Genomic DNA, 21,001 nt, shown 5'->3' with positions numbered 1-21,001 from the left:
AAAATAGAATAAAATAAAAAAGTAAAAAACAAAACAAAGCAAAAAAACAAAACAAAACAAAACAAAAACAAAAACAAAAACAAAACAAAAACAAAACAAAAACAAACCAAACAAAAACAAAACAAAAAGTAAAACAAAAACAAAAAACATAAATAGAATAAAATAAAATAAATAAAAAAGAAAACAAAACAAAGCAAAAAACAAACAACGAAACAAAAGCCAAACAAATAAAACAAAACTAAACAAAAACAAAACAACAAGTAAAACAAGACAAAACAAAAGCAAAACAAAAAAGAAAAAATGAAACAAAAATAATAAAAATAAAGCAAAAAATTAAAACAAAACGAATCAAAAAAACAAACAAAAAAAAAAAACAAAAAAAACATGAAACAAGAATAATAAAATTAAGTTAAAAAATTAAAACAAAACAAATAAAAAAAACTAAAAAACAACACTCCCCCTGAAAAAATAAAGACTGCATAGATATCACTAAGGCAGTAATTTTTACGATTTCAATACCCGAGTTCGAATCTCATGTGAATCTATAAATTTATTAATTTAATAATTGTTTTGCTTTACAGCACATTGACCTTTTCCGGGTTATTTATTCCGATCATTTTGGGGGAAAAGTGGTCATTTTCAAGTTCTTTGTATCATCTAAATATTAAATTAGGGTGTTTGGTTTGGTTGTTTTGTTTGAAGATATATCACGTGTTTTGAGCTTATTTAATGCTGAATCTGGTTATTTCGAGAAAAAAAATTGCTTTGATTTTTTATATTCTTAGCTACTGATACTTTATAATCCTGTGTCTTTTGCTTCAGTTTCGATCTGTTTTACAATTATATTCCCAACATTTTTGTATTCACTTATGCATAACTAATGATTACTCTTAAAAGTAATTATAACATTACTAGCGTACATCATGAACCGAGGACCAACGTATTTTCAGTCTGGACAATTTGGAATCACAAACTACATCCTGAAATTAATTGCCGTTTCAAATATTTATCCCCCCCCCCGAAAAAGTGAGGTAATATCGATTCATTATATTCTCGTCCAAGCTTTAATATTCTAAAAGGTCAACATATTACCTTGAATCACGATTAAACTGGATGGAGACTGAATTTTCTATAGAGAGACTTCGGTTTATTTATTAATAATAATTAAAAAAAAAAATGTTTCACACTACTTTGCACTTAACAAGGGCTTAAAAACTTTGGATAACATCTCTACTCCCCTGCCTTTAAGAACTTTCTCCTACTGTAAATTTTCCTTATTGTCGTATTTTCATTTTATTTCATTTTTTTCACTTGGCTCTTTGTATTTTTTTAACCTTATTTTTTTATATCTATTTTTATTCTCCTATATTTAATAACTTTGTATTTCTTATACCTTTATTACTTGTTTTGTTCGTATTTACAATGTCTCCCCACGGGACAGAGTTAGACACCAGAGTCGTTTTTTTAATGTGGAGAAAAGGAACAAAAATAAAAATTGTCACAGTCGTGAAGGATTTCTCCTCCACTGGCAGAGAACAACAACAAAAAAAAAATTGAAGTGCATCATCTAAAGATAAGATACTACACGTTGATCTTACAACTTATCTTATTACTTGTTATGTTACTCTATAATTCTTATATTTTTTGATATTTATTTATCCCATACTCCTTTGTATTTGTATCTCCTTAGTCTACCATCTGTTTATCCTCTATCTTATTCACTTATTTTTTTCTACTTTCTATCCCTTTTAATTTATCTCTTCGCCTTTATTATTTTATTATAGTACTAGCATTTCAGCCCGGCGTTGCTCGGGTGTTTGGAGGTATATGTTGAAAAAAAAAAAAAAAGAAAAAAAAAAGCAGTCAATTTTTTAAACTTTGACCCCTATTATGAACCCTTAACATTTATTGTTTTGGGTTCAAATCAAGTTATTAAGTTAGATCCATGTCCAAGGAACCTATATCTAAAATTTCAAATGTTTAGACTTAAAATTGTCGGAGGAGTTTGGTAGAGTTCTCAAAGATCAAATCGTTGAATTTTAACCCATTAATAGCTAAATTTCTGTCCGAAAACCGATCACATCGATTTCCCCAAATCTCAGTACCCTGTATATCAAATTTCGAGTCTGTAGACTTAAAATCGACAGAGTTATTGCGTAGGGAAATGTACACACACAGACACACACACAGACACAAATTACTAATAATTTATATTTCGTTTAAATACTGTTATAATTTCCGATACCCATTCTAAAATATACCGACAGAGCATAAGTCCCCTATTTCAAGTGAACCCCTTCCATAGCTATAACCCATTAATACATATGATTAAATAAGCATCTTCTTTCAATTCAGTTACCCTATATTTTCCCTGATAGTTTAATCATATATAATGCACACATATATTAAACCCACCATGGCAGATATGCTATACACCTACCTTCATTATATAATTAAAGCTATACTCCTCCTATATCACAGAGATCAATTTAGTTCTTCCATTTACTCCCCAAACAGTCTCTATATTTTATCTCTCACTGCACAATTATTTCGCTCCTGATGTAACTATAGCTAGACGTCACATCCCTATTATGTTACCTAGCGTCTTCTATGCTCTTATGATGAGAAGCATTAGACTTCGAAATACCATGGTATAAAGAGTTATCACTTACTCTACACCCCTAATTGATGTATCATCCTTATTGAATAAATGAATAAATCTATATATTTTAGTATATATTTTTATATCATCATTTTCTTATTTAATTGATGCGCCCCCCCCTCTCCCTCTCAATATATATATATATATATATATATATATATATATATATATATATATATATATATATATATATATATATATATAACCTATTTCTAACCCATATTAATTTTCTTATCAATTTTAAATCCAGACCTTTTATTTCAACTTTTTTCAGATACATCTGCCTTACTTTTAATGCTAGGTTTATTTATGGTGTCTTTTAAATTTAATAAAAACCCTTCAAAATTTGCTGACGAGGAGACCTTGCTTATTAAAAAACTATATGTAATAATTATTGTCCGTAACTTGATGTCTACCACAATAAAAAGCATTGTTTTACGAAACGATCGTACAGATAATTGTTGCTCCTTCTTATGAAACGGATTTTTAATTTAATCATAATTTGATTTTTAAATTTTAAATTATCAATCACATTACTTAATATATATATATATATATATATATATATATATATATATATATATAGATAGATAGATAGATAGATACGCACATATATATACATTTTGTTTTTATCTCAATATATAATGTTTAAAATAATAATCGATAGAGAATTATCTCTAGAATGATGAATACGTAATTTGCATGAATTAAAATAACATATTTAAGCGTATCTTACGACCGGGCATTGTCGGGCGGCCTGCTAATATATATATATATATATATATATATATATATATATATATATATATATATATATATATATATATAAGTGCCCCTGTGTGTGTGTGCGTGTGCGAAACGGTCTACCAAACTACTCTGTCAATTTTGGTCTACAGACTTGAAACTTGATATATAGAGCATTCGGACATGTGAAACGAATTTGAATTGGTTTTTAACCGGTAAAATAGCTGCTGAAAAATTAAGACGTACCAGGTGTAAGTCAACTTACAGTGCCTTTATATGCATGCAGAAATATACATTTATACGGTAAACTGCGTTAATGTTTAAATATTTTATATTATCTGTCCTTATGTCATATGGTAGTAAATACCGCTGGAGAGTTAAATGTTTTGGCTTCAATTCTAGTTGATGGCAGCCAATTCACATATTTTTTAAAACTTTTGAAATTACTACTATATATTAGGTACAATATAATAAGCAATAGAGAATTGGCTCTATAATAATAAACACAAAATTTCCATAAATTAAAACATCATATTTGACCGTTTTTCACGACCGGGCAACGCTGGACGGATTGTTAATATACTTCAAAAGTTAAATGAATTTTGATAATCTGTAAAAAGTAGATAAAAAGGGTATTCGGCGAATGATTCAACGCGAATGATTTTGCCTAAAAACATACTTTTCAATGCCTTTAGTTTTCCCATTAAAAACAAGACGTAAATACATTAATCGTAGTTACTCTCGAATGCAAATGCAAATAGCATATTTTTTTCCACGGGATTTTGCAATTTCGTCCGTACTAGTTATAAAGCTATAGGAGCTAGGTAAAGGATCTATGCAATTGGCATACCCAGGTACTGTGCCAACATTACGGGTATAGATTAGTGGTGTATTAAATTGTTAGGTAAATAATGACCGATTTCCAAAATAACTATTCAGAAGTGCATATTTACTAGTGTTGGGACGATTAATCGCAATCGGAATCGGGAATCGGAAAAAATCGGAAAATTTTTTTTTGGGGGGGGTATCGGAATTTGGAAAAATTGATGCCTATTTTCTGAGTCCAAAACGATTCTTTTAATTGACTTTTTTTTATTTGATTTTAATTAAAGTAAAATCTTCCATTGCTGATAATAATAAACATTTATTGATTTTAAATTACCAGTAAAGCTAAAATCGATAGATCATCCTACAGAAGTGTATTTTGACGTTTAGGAAATATCTGCATATTTAACGTGTGTTTTTACGAAAATCAGGGAAAATAACAATCTTATAGTTAAATAATTAGAGATTTATAAGTAATCGGAATCGAAATCGGTAATTGTATCGGAATCGGAAAAAATATTGGAATCGTCCCATCACTAATATTTACCCAGACAAACGGCTTCCTGCCTTGAAAGTGTCCCGCGCTAAACTGTGTAGCGTTAGTTGAAGAATAAAAATACTTATCATCTACAGGCACGTGTTTATCATGAAGCTTGATTAATTATTATTTTTTAAAGACAAATACGCATTTTCTTTTCCGTTATATTTATTTCGTTTAATTTATTATATGTGAAAAAGTCACACTTTAGGAACATGTTAAATAAACATTAATTTATCTTTTTTTTTTTCATTTATTTAATTGCTGCTTATTCAGAATTGCATTGATGGCAGAAATTAAAAATAAAGAAAACACAGAAAAGTCTATATATTATACGTATCAGTCACAGAACGGAGATGACATATTAAAAAAATCACGTAATTTAATCTTAAAATTGCACACCTGTGGAACTGTCTTCCGTTTGCCTGCTTCCCAACTGATTGGTCGTCTTAAAGTCCAACGTAGACAAGTTCTTGATGAACCGTTCCCCTTAAGTAGCCCGGACTTAACGTTGCTTACCTTCGGTGATCTGGTGGGAACCGGTGTGACCAAATGGTTGAGAACGGTTGAGGAAAAAGGAAAAACTGATAAAATAGAGCACGAACTAGACCTCCACTTGATGAGTACGAAGAGTACTAGGGCCTTGGGGAAGCTTATTGCTACACAAAATCCAGTGAAGACCACTGATCATTGTCAGCGGCAAATCGATGGCAAGCCATCTATTGCAATCAGTTGAAAGAAGTGGAGAGTATTAGAAATCTGGGGAGACTTGTTATCACGAAGACTCCATAGAACATAACGTAAGTAATCTATGTGAGAACTCCTAGTGAGTACAAATAATAATAATTCTGATTTCATTCGATAACAGCTGGCTGAAGTAGATAGGATTCATTCCCAGAGGACTCTTCCTCAATCCCGGCTCAAAATATGGTACTTCAAAGGGTTTCCCTAATAATATTGGCAGTACCAACAATAGCGGAGATCTGAGGATGGCTCAACACATCAGATATTCGTAGTTACTCTTCAAATGTTCTTCAAGACGATTAGATACTATACCTAGCGTACCTACTACCACTGAGACTACTTAGGTTTTTACTCCATGTGTACCCCTTACCTCAACGTCAACTGAGCAATAATAATAATAATAATAATAATAATAATAATAATAATAATAATAATAATAATAATAATAACTAGCAGGGGGAGAATGAAGAGCCATGAATGTTCCACACTCCCAATACTTTTCTTGTAAACGAAATCGGTAAAATCGTTCATTTTTCAATCAAATCAGCTGATTGCCTGCTCTAGTCGGGGACTCAAAGCGATGCACTATGAGGAAGCTTCACATATTCTTCCCACTTCATTGACTTCATATGCAATACATTGTAGTTTACATTGCACTGTAGAGAACCTACTGTTGATTTTATAAAATCATTTTATATAATGGCTTGAATTAAAGTTTAAAACGCGAAAATCAAGTATCATGGTTTAAATGTTCTCTAAAGAGAAGCATTCATTTTGAATGCACCCTTATTTTATCAAAGAATCTACTGTTGATTTTAGACGCTGAGCCCTTTGGCTTGTACGGTGAAAAACTTCTCAAATGCACTTATGATGTTAGACTTAATAAAGGTGAAAACATTTTGTCAAAATCGGACTGTTTCTTCTCTAATCGTATTTTTCGATTATTGATTTTCGATACTTATCGGAGGCATTCCGATACAAAACCTTTAGACACGTAACGTACATTTGTGTAACATTTCCGAAAATGGACTCAGCCGTTCCAAACTCTCTCTCTCTCTCTTTCACACACACACACGCCCCCCCCCACACACACAGGTAAAGTGCATTTTATCAATAATTAGAGTTACTATTACTCCTAATAATAATAATAATAATAATAGTAATAATAAAAATAATAATAATAGTAGTAGTAGTAGTAGTAGTAGTAATAGTAGTCAAAGTAGCAGTAGAAGTAGTATCAGAAGAAGAAGAAGAAGAAGAAGAAGAAGAAGAAGAAGAAGAAGGAAACTTATCTTTACATTTAATCTGGCCAAAGAATTTTGCGCGGTGTTTTACATATGCAGAGGCAGGAAAAATTGGCAAATAAAAATCACGTAAAAATCTCCGCAGTGTATTAAGAATATGCATGGCATCAAACAGAACAATAAAGATAAAAACAAGGAGGAAACTCGCGTTGACATTTTCCACCTGAAGTAAAAAGGAAAAAAAAAAAAAATGGCGGCATAACTTCCGGTTGAAGCCGTTATTTATTTTCAACCAGATGTTCATAAAGTCCGAGGAGTAGGAGTTCAGTTTTGGTTTTCTGATAAAATATTAACACAGAACAAAAAGAACCAAAAACTGGTTTGAACGAAAGCCTTTAACTGACAAGGAAAAAGAAAAGGTTATATTCAAAGACAGAAAGATGTATTACGTTTTTTTTTTTTTAGATAAGGATTGATTATGTGTATTATTTGGATTTTTCGGACTACTGTTCGCATATTGAGTGTCATTTTGACAATGTTTCGGTCCGTGTAACCTCTGACCGTTTTCAGGTGTATCTCGTCAAACTCGGGAATCTTTCAATCGAACAGGGTATAAGCTACCCACGAGAATTAAATAGAGTATCCCGTTCGAAATTCCGTGCATCTTAAGTGTCATTTTGACAACGTTTCGATCCATGTAACCTTTGACCATTTTCAGGTGTATCTTGTCGAACCCAGGAATCTTTCTGTCGAACTGGGGTATCAGCTACCTACCAGAATTAAATAGTGTTCCGTTCGAAATTCCGTGCAGATTATAAAATTTTATATTTGAATTTTTGACGGGATTTTACGGGCTTTTCTCTCTCGTAGTGGGCCAATATTCTATTATAATATTTGTAATAGTTTTAATATATTAATTTAATTTGTCATAGTTTTATAATTAATTTTCAGTAACAAGTTTTTCAGAAAAAAACAAATTCTCACAGCAAATTTATAGGAATGTTACCACTTGCAATGGATATTGCCCTATTACATTTTATGAACTACATCATATGAAAATTAAAAAAACAAAACAAAAAAAACAACAACAAAAAACCCCTCTTTATCTGCTCTGGACTAGGATGTTACTTTTCTCTTCCCCTTGGAATATCCTTTTTAATCTTGGCCTCTTTTAAATTTTCATGCAAACATTAGTTTTCAGTTTATGTTCTAAGCAGACAAATTTATGGACTATCTACAAATATTATTTTGCCAACCACATTTCCTCTGATGATATGAGCCATTTATTGAAACTCAATGAAATAAGGGGGAGGGAATTAATCTTCGTATTCCTAGTCGAATGAATTTGTCATAAATATTTAATTTACTCAACTTAACTCAAAATTTACACACACACACACACACACACACACACACACACACACACACACACACACACACACACACACACACACACACACACACACAGGCGCAAAAAATAATAATCCGCACCTGTCATTTAAAAAAAAAAACCCCGCAAATTTAAGCTAAATTGAATGCAACTGTTTAAACAACCTATACTTCATTTGATTCGCCTTTTATTCCTCTATAATTTTAATTGTTCATATTTGACTTTTAATTGAAGTATCTTAGTGTCCACATCAATTTAAAAAATTAACTTCAAACGAGAAAGTAAAAAGAAACTTCGCAGCAACACATAAGCTTTAAAACCAGCTTAAAATATCCACCTTTTAGGCAGCAAAGCATCTATAATCGTAATTGTTGTTCCCGTTTATACAACGTAACATTTAGTCCATATGCCTTGACTTTCTCTTAGTGATCGTCAGGAGCTCATTAATCTCCACCTTCCTGGCTTATCCAATCGAAAAATTCGGCACAGGTTGAAATGTGATGAGAAATTACGTTGATCGTGGTCGATTAGTCGATCGCGGAGACATTGTGAGTAGATCACATGGTATTGAAAAAAAAAAAAAAAAAAACGTTGGCGCTGGTAAACTTTTAGAACCTCGCGGCGGCAGGGCTGGAGTCACAAGAGCAGTTATGTGCGCAGATGAAACAAATTGGCAATTGGCCACCAGAGTTCGACAAGGCTTTTCGTTACTCGAACTAATCGCGACATTCATGTGCTGCCCCTTGTTAGAAGATTCTGGGTTTGTTTCACTCGCATCGAAAATTGCAACACTGTTTCACTTGAACTCTTCTGGAGATGAGGATGCGATTCTGACGCTATGAGTTGACATTCAGAGCTTATGGACAATTCTGGAACTTACAGAGGACAAGTACTTCCACGTCAGGAAAGGTGCCACCCTCTTGACTGTATTATTTGACTCCACTTAATTTATTTTTATTTCGGAACCAATAAAAGATCAAAAACAACAACTAATAAAGATGAGAATAATAGTCCGAAATAAAAATAAATTAATATATAATGCTCATCTCAAAAATGAATTCCAATTAAGGAATAATATATATATTGACTCCACTTATTTATCCGAGTCAGGATTTTCGCACATGAAGATGCTCATCAGTTCACTATGACTGATGAGTAGGGCTGCGACAACAGCATATTCTTTTCATTGTTTTTACTCTTGACTATATATCCGTTAATATCTTATATGCTTTTACTATTGACTGTGTCTTACTGTGTCGGATATATACTTGAGAGTCAAAAGAACGAAAAGAATATTCTGTTGTCACAGCTTTACTGATGAGCATCTGGAGATCAGCTTGAAGCTGGCTATTAGCAGCTACTCTACGCACTATGCATTCCTGACTGATTCCATTTAATGCAAGTTATCAGAGTAATTTAATGATAAAAAATGTACAGCGTTGCATTGTGCAATATGGGTTGATGCAGTAGCGCAAAGTATAAATTCATATACTATTCATACAAAAATAATTTACAATATATCTCTTCTTCTTCTATCTTCTTCTATCTCTTCTCTATCTTCTTCTATTCTTCTTCTTTTCTATCTATTCTTTTCTATCTATCTATCTTCTTCTATCTATCTTCTATCTATCTATCTATCTTCTATCTATATAAATAAAATGAACTCATTTTTTCCCGTCTGATTTTGACATTAATAGGATTAAAAATCAAGATATTTCATGCAAATATAATATGCAAAAACGGCAGAACAATATCTGAGGTGTGTTATAGGCTTATTATTTCTCAAATTCCTCGATAATCTTAGATTTCTATACTTTTTCTGCTGAGAAGTCACGGCCAAAATCGGTTAAGATCAATGGAAGTGGTAAAATATTTTCTCTTTAATAAATTCCTCCTCCCCCTGCCACCACTTAACACCGTTTGGGGATCGTTCACAAGGAACAGTTGAGAAGAGAACACCGGTTTGGCTTCGTAGTTCTTTCATATGAAGTTATTTAAAATCACTAAACTAAGCTGCAGTGCTCTGTGGCGTAGTGGTTAGCGTGCTGGACAATTCACATTATATTTTCACGTTCGCGCCGACCTACCGTAGTCGTTTTTTTTTTTTTTTTCCTAAACAACTGGAATGGACTTTTCTTGGTGGTCGAACTGTTAACGTTGCAGATGTTTTTTTGTTTTTTTTTCACACTTTATTTTCCTACTTTTACTCATGACTCCGGGTTTGATCCTTCCTACTTATCTACCATAACATTTTTTAAAACTCCCCCCCCGTCCCGGAAACAAACACTCGGGCAACGCCGGGTACCCCCGCTAGTTTATAAATAATGTGCCTTGCATTTTTAATAAGTTGGTTGGTTGTTTTTGTTTTACGGCATATCAACCCTTTTTAGGTTATTTAATGCTGAATCCAGTGATTTTAAAGAACAATCTTTTTAATAGAATATATTTGTTCCTTCTTTTTTTTTTTACGCCGGTTTCTATTTAACCCATAGTTGGGACCCTAACAGGTACTACCAGTCCAGGTCAGAGTGGACCTGGGAGCAATGGTACTTTAATGGTGGCTCCACACTCCCCAAAGCCCGCAAGCTGGGGCCTCACTATCGGATATAGTTTAAGGTCATATCCTGGACCACTTTTAATAGGTGGTAGATCATTTAGACATAGTCATGTCATAAGTAGCTTTCATACTGAAAATGTGTGTGCATCCCTGGTATATAGTTATTCCATAGACTGAGTCGTTATCCATTAGGCTTATAGTGTCCTCGGAGTATTATTGGAAAGTAAGTTGACTACAATAGATGCATTTGGATTAAAACACGGCATTGACAATCCCATTGTCTAAGGCATTATCTAGTAGACTAATAATGCTCACCACGAATGAGAAGGAAAGAGAGGTAAAGCGAATGATTTTAATTAGAAAAGACGAAGGCAATGGGAAGAAATCTAATTAAAAGAGATAAGTAGGACTCGCCTCCGGCTCAACGTCCCTGACTAACTGCGCTTATCTGCTGAATATGGAAAAACTGAATTGCGCGGATCTTGTCGGTCCAATATCCATATTAATAGTCTATAATTAGTCGAAAGCAATGAGTTGAACCGCAGGCTAAACAGGCGTTTCATGCATCTTCATCTCTGGACAAGACACTCAAAAGATGGGAAGGCGCTAATGGAATCTCGACTGGTCAAGATGTCAACGTGATTTCGACCCATCATTTTGGTGCTGGATGCTTTTGCACAAACTTAAGTTCTTTCATATATATTTAACGAGTTCGTAATCGGTCGTTTCTAATTTAAGGCCGAGCAAATAGGATCAATGGGAAAAGTTAACATTATAGGATGAAAAGACTGAATTTTGTACTACATTGAACTCGTCTTCTCAACCAAACAACAAAAGGCGAAAGGCTATCCAATAATTAACTCTCTCTCTACGTTGTCTTTTTTTTTACAGAGAAATCACCACTTATCAAGGCCCAGAGGCCAATCGAGAATAAGGGTTAAAGAGTGTACAGTGGCAACCCCCCAAATACAATATCATAGTAACCGTTAGAAGTGTAAATTTGGTAAATTGGATTACTTAAGGGGAACAGCTCATCAAGAACTTGTTTACATTGGACTTGAAGACGGTCATATTGTAGTCAGCTGGAAACCAGTTAAATGGAAGAAAATTCCACAAGTGTGCAGTTCTAAGAAAGAAGCTTTGTTCATAGAATCTACGTTTAGGTTTTGTCTTTATACAGATACAATTTAGTTCGTAAAAGTCCAACATAACTAAATATTATTTTGATTTGTGGATGATTTTATTTCATTTAGGGTATTTCACGTAACTACCATGTCCATGAATTCTACTCAACCCTCTCTTTGCCTGTTTAATTATACCTATTATATATCAAAATTGACCCACCCAGGTACTGCATAAACACCGCTCAAATAATTAACTTCCTCTACGTTGTCTTTATACAAATTGTTGTTGGGACGGTTAATCGGAATCGGGAATTGGAAAAATCGGAGCTTTTTGGGGTATTGGAATCGGAAAAATCTGAGCCTATTTTCCGATGCCAAAACCGATTCCTTAAATTATCTTTTTTATTTAGTTTTGGTTTAAGAAACATCTTCCACCGCTTGTAGTAGTAGTAGTAATAATAATAATAATAATAATAATAATAATAATAATAATAATAATAATAATGATAATAATAATAATAATTTATTGACAAAATTCCAGTAAGACTTAAATCTCCAGATCACCTCCTCACAAGTGGTTTTACGTTTGAGAAAATATACACATGTGTTTTTACAGTAATCGGGAGAAATATTTAGAGATTTATAAAGAATCGGAATCGGAATCGGGAATTTAGTACGGAATCGGCAATTGTATCGGAATCAGGAAAAATATTGGAATCGCCCCAGCACTAATACAAATGCAATTTATTTCGTAAAAGCCCAACATAACTAAATATCATTTTTATTTGTGGATGTTTTTTTTTTTTTAAATCTAACTTAGGGTATTCCACGTAACTACTATGCCCATGCATTCTACTCAACCCTCTCTTTGTCTGTTTAATCATACCTATTATATAGATGAAGATCAAAATTGAACCACCCAGGTACTACATAAACACCGCCCAAATACCGAATATAAACTAATAAAATGAAACAGAGTATTAGTTTACTTTAATCTTTAGCTTTCTGGACTACTACACACATACATTCTACTCAACCTCCTTATAGGTATAACTAGCAGTTCAGCCCGGCTTTGCTCGACACTATATACTGTTCATAATTTTATGTCCAAATGTATATGTGAATATGTATATATATGCTTATTAAAAAGTTTGACTCATGTCCAACCAACCTACATCTAAAATTTCAAGTGTTTACACCTAAAATTGGCAGAGAAGTTTGGTAGAGTCCGCAAAGGTCAACTCTTTCAATTTTGACCTCTTGGCAGCCAAAAGTTCGTCCAAAAACTGATTAAAAAGCTTGCTGCATGTCTGAATACCCTTTATATAAAATTTCCAATGTTTAGACCCAAAATTGGTTGAATAGTTTGCTAGAGACCCCAAAGGTGAAATATTTTAAACTTGGCAGCCAAATTCTCGGCCAAAAACCGATTAAAAAGATGCACTATGTCTGAATACACTTTATCTAAAATTTCAAATGTTTAGACCAAAAATTGGTTGAGTAATTTAGAAGAGGCCACAGAGGTCAATTGTTTTGTAGCTTTGACCCCAAATTTGACCCTTTTACATTTATTGCTCTGGGCTGAAATCAAATTAAAAAGTTTGATCCATGTCCAAGTAACCTACATCTAAAATTTCAAGTGTTTAGACCTAAAATTGGCGGAGGAGTTTGGCAAAGTTTTCAAACGTCAACTCTATGAACTTTGACCCCTTGGCAGCCAAATTTCTGGCCGAAAACCGATTAAAATTTTTTTTTCCAAACTTCAATACCCGTTATGTCAAATCTCGAGTCTGTAGACTGAAAATTGACAGAGTAGTTTGGTATGGAAATGTACACACAAAGACACACGCACAGACAGACAATTTCACTTTTATAGATATATAGATATAGGTAAAGATGGAAATTGACATATCCAAATACCGTATTAACACCGCTCAAGGATCAGGTATAAACTAGTTAAAAGCAACAAAACCGCCCCCTTTAGTCAGACACTTTATCAAATCTCCATTACTAACGATTAACGCGATATTATCCCATTGATTACTGTACACGCAATAACCCTTATCCCCGAGTGGCTTCCAGGCATTGATAAGTTGTAACTACCATGTAAAAACAAATCTACTTTAATCTTTAGTTTTCTGACTATTACACCCATACATTCTACCCGACTCTATCAAACAAACAACAAAAGGCAAAAGTCTATCCAATCATTAATGCACACACCCTCACACTCTTTCTCTCCCAGTTTGCCTAGCCTTAAATTCCAAATAGCCGTAACCGTCGTAATATTATGAAGACCGAGGAACTAAAGTCATGTAACCTGCTGACGTCAGTGAATTTGGTCTATTGAATCTGGTCACGGGTTCCAAGAAACGACCGGAAGAAGATAATGTCTAATGACAAAACCAAAATAAGATAGATAACTATTTTCGGAGATTTAAAAGAGAGGCCACTAAACGAAAACAAGTAAAAAAAAAAAAAAAAAAAAAGGGTAAAAAATTTAACTATTTAACAAACGAATGTTACCAAAAACAAAATAAGTTACACTTCTACCTACCTGGATATGTTTTGTGTGTTTTAATTATATTTAAAGTTTTTATTCGGTTCTAAGAAGAACTAGTGTCGATTGCTAAGGCAAAAAAGCAATCAAGATGGCTGACAGAAATACGCTACCTACGGAGCATCAAAAATGGTTCAAAATTCGAAAAAATAAACAAAATACAGACAGAAATTCGCAAAATATGTATCGGGAAGTGTTGCAATGACACTTATTCGGTGGATTTCTATTTTATTTATTTTTTTCGAATTTGGAACCATTTTGGACGCTCCAAAGAGAGTGTCTCTTGTCTTCCGTTACATTTGGATACATGTAATTAAAAGAGATAATTTCTTGCCAAGTGAATATAACGAAGAAAGATTTTTTTAAAGTTTAATTATTAGTAAAATTTGAAATTTCATAACGATATTTAAAAAAAAAATACCATCGTATATATTAATTACTAGCTTGTGTGCGCGGCATTGGCCGGGTATTCGAAGGTGTGTGTTGAGTTAAAAAATAGTTGTACCTATTTACTATGCCTCCCCACGAGACAGAGTTAGACACCAGGGTCGTTTTTTAACGTGGAGAAAAGGTACAAAAATAAAAATTGTCTCAGTCGTGAAGGATTTCTCCTCCACAGAAAGAGAACAAGAAATAGAAGTGCAGCATCTGAAGAACAGATGGTATTTATTTGCTCCCCCACTGAGCAAATTAGGCACAAGGCCGTTTTTAATGTGAGGTAAAAACCAGCTCCCCTAAAAGTAGGCAAAAAGGGGGCACTCTGGTTACCAAAAATAATAATTGTCCCAGTATAGAGGGTCTCCCCTCCATTGACTGGCACAAACCATCCCAAGTGCAGCATCTGTCGGAACAGATGGTATTTATTTGCTCCCCCACTGAGCAAATTAGGCACAAGGCCGTTTTTAATGTGAGGTAAAAACCAGCTCCCCTAAAAGTAGGCAAAAAGGGGGCACTCTGGTTACCAAAAATAATAATTGTCCCAGTATAGAGGGTTTCCCCTCCATTGACTGGTACAAATTATCTTAAGTGCAGTATCTGCCGGAACAGATACTACACTTTGATCTTGTCCCGAAGGCCAAGGAGTTGTAGTAGGCAGGCAGACAGACTCAAACCCGTGACGCGAAGGCAGAAAAGAAGGGGAAGGTGTGTAAGGATGTGTGTTGAGCAAAAAAGAAGAAGAAAAAAAGGAAAATAGGAGTAGTAAGCAGGCTCGAACCTGTAAGACGCCAGAGGAAAAAAGAGGCGACCCCCCCAAAAAAACCCCAAACAAACTCTTACTGATGTGCGTACTGTGGTTGTAACGTCATGAGCGGTCGAAATAACGAGTTTTATGCAACGTCGTTTACACGAGCTTTGAATGACTTGAAAAATGTCAGCGAAAAAAAAAAACTACCCCCACTGTACAAAAGTGCCCTCTTGAGGGTGAAGCAATTAATATTTATGTCTATTTTTTCGATATTTGTCATCAGAAGTGTCGAGCTTCAAAATGATACCAATCTCGTTAAAATCCGTCGCCTCTGTCGAAAGTTTTTGCGAGACATACATACATACACACATTTAAACAGACAGGTGATATTTATATTATAGATACGTATCAAATTAATCGTTCAATGAATTTGAGATTATTATTAGAGTTTATTATTATTTTTTAACTATATATGTTAATGTCAAAAAGAAAAACCACACAAAAAAACAGATGAAAAATGTGTTTTTTACATCGCAAGGAGAATGACAATATTAAAAAAATAAAAAATAATCTGAAAAAGAAAAACAATCAGACTTTTAATGAAATTCTAGAACAGATTTTTGTCATGTTTTAATATTTAATATTTGAAATTTGTTTATATTAATATTTAATATTTGAAATATTCCTGCACTAGTAACTTTGTTTATATTAATATTATTTGTTAGAATTTAATTTATTTTTACTTTTGTCAATTTATCGTTTGTTTTCGTTTTAAAAATTATGTATTGTTGGTTTTGATGAAAAAGCATATAGTTCGTTTTGCTTTTTAAAAATAGTGTGGTTTGTTTTCATTTTAAAAGTTATTTATTGCTGTCCGTTTTAATTTTAAAATATTTATCGCTTTATTTTAAGTTGTTTGATAATTGTTTATTGCTTAAATCCATATTAAATGCTTTGCAACATTTGATTGTCTTCTGCTTCAAACACACATAATTTTACATGCATATTTTTTAATACTGAATCAAGGTCAGTCTTACTATTAATTGAATCGTGTTCCTTTCTTTTCTTCTATTTAAATGTAATTTGTAAGTAAATAATGAACGTATTTTAGTTTTTAAAATCCATGAAACAACAAAATGTTCATTACTTTTAACGCATAAACACACAACTTTTTGAATTTTTCTTTTTTTTTAGACTAATATTGAAGGAGTTTCCATACAAATCATCGTGTCCCTTATTTTTCCCTGTTTAAAATTTTAAAGTTTTCTAGTGCTTTTATATATTTTTTGATTCATTATCGACAGCCTGACCGTTCGACAGATCTTGCTTGCTAGCACCTCAGCGATGACGTCAATTTCAGCTCACCCTTAATGACATATATTACGAAGCCTGGAGACAACTTGTTACAAAGAACTTAAATATATACAAAGGAGTTCATTTCGTAAAAGCCCAACATAACTAAATATTATTTTTATTCATCAGTTTTTGTTTTATTAGGTAATTCCATGTAATCCCATGCTTTAAGCTGTCTCTAGTTTTCCTTTATTCATCACTATTAGTGCGCACTTTTCCATTCCGAATTCTATCTTTCAGTTTCTTCAGTTCTTTTTCTTTTGAAAATGGTTTCAGATCGTCCATATGCATGAGGTGGTTTATTCTTTTTTATATCCGGCATTCCACACTCTGTTTAGTAGTATTATGACCATGATAAACAGTAGTAGATATAGAATCTCCGTGGAAAATGCTTCATATATTTTCGCATGGCATTGTTCTCTAATTGTCAGTTTCAGTCTCTGCGCTTATTATTTACCCACTAGGAAAAGTCACACATGCCATCATCACAGATTTCTCTTTGAGAAAAACTTGTGTTGTTCCCTGGAGTCTGAGTGACAACAAATCTCCTCATATTTCCAGCACTCTCCATCACTTTCGATAACATTTACTGATGAATTTGCGTTTTCGCAACAGTCGCTTATCGTTGGCAGTAACCATTGGGCTTCACTGGAATGGAAACTGGGTGGCAATAAGCATCCCCAAGGTCCCAGTACTTTTTGCAGTCATCCAGCGGAGGTCTGGCTAGTGCTTTCTCTCCTCGGTCTTGTTATCTTCCTTGACTCCTTACTTATTTGGTATGGTTCCAGTTTATGGTGACTCGCACAAAGGCACGGAAGGCAGGGGCGTGGGGGGTTAATTTACAATTATATATTTTCAGTTTTTATGATTCTATGTGAGGTTCCTTTGTATTTTATGTCCAGTTTATGTAGCTCAGATGTGTTAGTCAAGGGGTTGTAAGGAAATAATCAGCCGATACAATATATCAAAGGTATTATTTAGTAAAGAGAGAAAATATGGGTTAAAATGATGAAAAATGATTGTCGAAATAAGTAACATATCAAAGAATTATGAAAAATGATTAAATATGATTTCATGCATTAGTGTGTTTGTGATAAAATAATAAGCCTAGACAATATTTCAAAATTATTATTTTATTAAGGAGGGGGCGATAATGTGGGTATAAATTATGAAAAATGATTGTCGAAATAAGTAACATACCCAAGGATTATGAAAAATGATAAAATGGAGATTAATTGATTAGTGTGTTTGTAATGAAATAATCAGCCCAGCAAATGTATGAAAGTTTTTATTTTAGTAAGGTTGGGCGACAACGTTTATTTAAATTATAAAAAAAAATATTGTCGAAATTAGTAACATCTCTAAGAATTACGAAAAATGATGAAATGTGTTGGTTGATGTGTGTGTTTGTAATGAAATAATCAGCCTAGACAATATATCAAAGTTATTATTTTAGTAAGCTGTGCGATGTTGTGAGTTTAAATGATGAAAAATTATTGTCAAAATTAGTACCATATCCAATAATTATTAAAAATGATGAAATTTGAGTTAATTTATAGTTGTGATTTTTTTTTATAAAATAATCAGCCGATACAATATATCAAATTTAATATTTTAGTAAAGGGAGGGGCAATAATGTGGGTTGAAATTATGAAAAATTATTGTCGAACATAGTAACATATTCAATAATTATGAAAAATTATAAAATGTGAGTTAATTAACCGGTGTGTTTGTAATGAAATAATCAGCCCAGGAAATATATCAAAGTTATTATTTTAGTAAGGGGCAGTACAGTTTTAATAAAAAACTAGAATAATATGATTGTGCTTTCATTCATGCTGAACAGAACGCTCACAGCATGCCCAGCAACAATATATTACATATGAAAATGCTGCTGTGGAATTTCCACAGGTCCCGCTAGTTATTATTATTATTATTATTATTATTATTATTATTATTATTATTATTATTATTATTGGCTCAATTTTAAAGTTACATTTTGACAACCATCGTCAGTTTTTTCCTTATCCAATGGCTTGGTAGATCCCTACTGAATTTACCATACATTTTTTTCTCAAGCCACTTCTATTTCGCATTTTGTTAATTTCTTCCTTAATTTCAATAGTTCGCTTTCTTGACATTTTTCAAAATTGAACACACCCTTACAAGCTTTTCTTACAGTTGGAAATGTAAACTTTCAGACCATTTTCTGCTACTTTTACGCATCGCTCTACACCTATTAGTCATTGTCCTCCCTCTTTGCTTTTGACATATAACCTATCGACATCTATCTTTGTTTTACACAGGAGTCGCCACGTATCAAGGCCCAGAGGACACTCGAGGATAAGGGTTATTGAGTGTACAGTAGTCAATGGAACAATATCGCAGTAATCGTTAGTAGTGTAAATTTGGTAAATTTGATTACTTAAGGCGAACGGCTCATAACGAATTGTTTTTGTCACCCATCTGGTACTAACCTGTCTTGATACTACTTAACTTTATGAACTGGTGTGTCAACGTGATTATTTTGTAGTTGTAGCTCAATAGTGTATATTGGTAGATTATTCGCAGGAATTGGCAATTCTCACAAGACGTAGAGTTTGTTATTTCTTCACTTTTAGCAACATACATTTTTATATATTTTTAATGTTTCTGTGAACAGGATAAAAATCCCACGAGAATTTCATATTCTGTACGTCAATGACAGAGCTGTACGTATATCCAAATGATAGGAGAGCGTTCGAGTGCATGACCTCGTAGAGATAACTCGATCTCAATGTCATTTAGCCTGAGATGAAAAACTAACGAGAGAAGACGAAAAACATGTAAATAATATAAAGGTTTTATATATTTTTAAACATGCAAAATTCATACGTAAGTGTATATGGTGTGCAGTGCCAAAACTCTTACATCTGTGCCACGGCACCTGCCACCGACAGTATGAAATGTTATAGCGCTTATATATATATATTTTTTTGTATATTTACATATTTATAATGCTATTAGTAAACTAGAAGAATATTGCTTCACGCCAAATGAAACCGCTATTGTCTCTATCATACTCTCTCTCTCTCTCTCTCTCTATATATATATATATATTCATTCACTATATATATATATATATATATATATATATATATAGTGAATGAATGACAATAGTCTATATTCCAAAGTTCATGATGTTGACCATTTTATAATTTGTTCCTGTAATTCATTTGACATTTACAATTCTTGGCAGTATCTGTTTCGTAGCACACAATCAATCGCTTAATTATTATATCAATTAGTGAATCTATTTTTCCCTAAACCCATCAGAAGAAATAACAACAATCAATTCATCAAAAAGAAATAAAGTGCGAAAATTGGAAGAGAAGTGGTAAATACCTTATAATATGTTTCCATTATGCCATTTTAAATTTAGAAATAAAGTCACTAAAACCCTTCTAATCGTACTAGCAAGTTATATTAATTTAGGAATAATCTGCAAAAAGTTTTCTATTTAATAATTAGTAAATTTATTAATTATAATAAATATATTCATATTTGTGAAAATAACATTAATAATTATAATCTATTACACATATTTGCAGATACGAAACTACAACCCCCCACCCAAAAAAAAAACAAACAAAAACAAAATCCCTGTTTACAATTTCCGGTTATATTAAATTATTTATAAATTTGAATTTTAAACTATACACAATTAAGCTTACTTAACTGCTATAACACACACACACACACACACACACACACACACACACACACACACACACACACACACACACACACACACACACACATATATTATAATTATATATTATAATTATATATTATAATAAAGTCATATTTCTTCATAATTTGGTTCATATATATATATATATATATATATATAAAGCTGAACGTGTGTGTGTGTCTGGTCATGAATAGGTTCCTATATAGTTGACTATTTTAAAAAACTGATTACCTATAATGATAGAAGATGTATTGAGGATCAGGAATGGGTATGTTTGATCTGGCAGAACGGTGGTTCATTAAAATTGTGGGGTCTGCGTTCGCGCCTAGCCCCCAAGGTAT

The 21,001-nt window shown here is 32.7% G+C and overlaps 1 protein-coding gene across 3 annotated transcripts in view; it reads right to left on the bottom strand.

The window, feature by feature from the left end:
* The window catches only part of LOC145255676 (transmembrane protein 272-like), a 386,301-nt gene that overhangs the window by 13,801 nt on the left and 351,499 nt on the right, over positions 1-21,001 (bottom strand). The gene's annotated exons all lie outside the window — the stretch shown is intronic.

This window comes from Euprymna scolopes, chromosome 31, assembly GCF_053919585.1.
Source record: "Euprymna scolopes isolate OS-2025 chromosome 31, ASM5391958v1, whole genome shotgun sequence".
Classification (NCBI taxonomy): Eukaryota; Metazoa; Mollusca; class Cephalopoda; order Sepiida; family Sepiolidae; genus Euprymna; species Euprymna scolopes.
The sequence above is the reverse complement of the archived record's forward strand: the minus strand, read 5'-3'. Positions and strand labels throughout refer to the sequence as shown.